Raw genomic sequence first — 1,525 nt, 5'->3', positions numbered from 1 at the left:
TGAACCACAAGGTTGGCAGTTCAAGCCCACCTGCTATTCCTTGGAAACCCTATACAGGGTTGCTATGAGTTGGAACCAACTTGACAGCACTTAACACCAACAACAACAGAGTCCATTTCAACTCATAGAGAACAGAGTAGAACTGCTTCATAGGGTTTCTCAGTTTGGAACCTCTGACCTTTCAATTAGCAGCCTGATGCTTAGCCCACTGTGCCACTAGGGCTCCACCCCTTGTATAATGGTGGCTGTGTGCCGTGGAGTCAGTTCTGATTCATAAGGACACTGTATAGGGTTTCCAAAGCTGTCAATCTTTACAGGAATAGAAAACCTCATTTTTCTCCTGTGGTAATTTCAAACTGCTGACCTTGAGGTTACCAGCCTGACTCGTAACCACTATGAATTATAATTTGCCTACTTGCTTATTTGTGAATTAATTAGGTGGACAGTTCCCTTGAGGGAAGGGACAATGTCTATTAATGTTGGGTATCTCAGCACCTATCTCAGTGCCCAGTGCTTGGTTAGCACTCAATATCTATTTGTTAAATGCATAAGCTTAATGCGTAAATGTGTAGATAGGGAAAATGTTGGCGTCTGGCAGGCAAAGTGTATAGATACTTTCTTATAGCCACTCTTCCATTGTGGTCTTTAAATTACTTGATAATGATGTGAGAGGCAGACTTTGTTTCAGTGCAAATTCTAGTTCAGTCATATTTTTTCTGACTCATGGGTAACTTTCTTTTCTTATTTAATATTACTAATGGGTTGAAATATTGGAAAGACTACTTTCTAAAGCTTAGTTGACGTATATTTTATTAAACATATTTAGTCCAAAAAGGTACTTGTTAATATGTCTTTCTATAGAGCAAGTACAGAGTCCTGGTGTGGCGCTGTGGGTTAATGCACTGGCCTACAATGTTAGTTTGAACCACAAAGTCAAGCTCACCAGCCACTCCTAGGAAACCCTATACAGGGTCATTGTGGGTTGGAACCAATTTAATGGCACATAACAACAACAATAACATACAGCAAGTGCTATCTAGGCATTTGGGAAATGTGCCTTCTAGGTGGAGAGAAGTCAATAATGGTAAAGGGAATAACAATAGTAATAACAATAACCATTGTCATTGATTTCATTGTCATCTGACTCCTAGTGGCCTTGTGTAGGGTTTCCAAGACTGTAGATCTTTATGGAAAAGAAAGCCTCATTCTTCTACTGAGGAATGCCTGGTGGGTTTGAACTGCTGACCTTGCGGTTACCAGTACAGTACTTATCCTACAGCAGCACCAGAGCTCCTAAAAAGAATAATTGTTGTTGTTGTTAAGTGTCATCGAGTCGGGTCCGACCCATAGCGACCCTGTACAGGGTTTCCGAGGGTGTAAATCTTTACGGGAGTAGAAAGCCTTATGAGATATAAAACCATTGTTAGCCAAATGTAAATGTACATGAAAGATTAAAATTCAAAACTCAAGTTAGTTAACCAAAGAGTAGTTTTACAATGTTGCTGTTGTTCTTGTTAGGTGCCAT

Source organism: Chrysochloris asiatica, unplaced genomic scaffold, assembly GCF_000296735.1.
Source record: "Chrysochloris asiatica unplaced genomic scaffold, ChrAsi1.0 scaffold00207, whole genome shotgun sequence".
Taxonomy (NCBI): domain Eukaryota; kingdom Metazoa; phylum Chordata; class Mammalia; order Afrosoricida; family Chrysochloridae; genus Chrysochloris; species Chrysochloris asiatica.
This window is presented reverse-complemented; position numbering follows the sequence as displayed.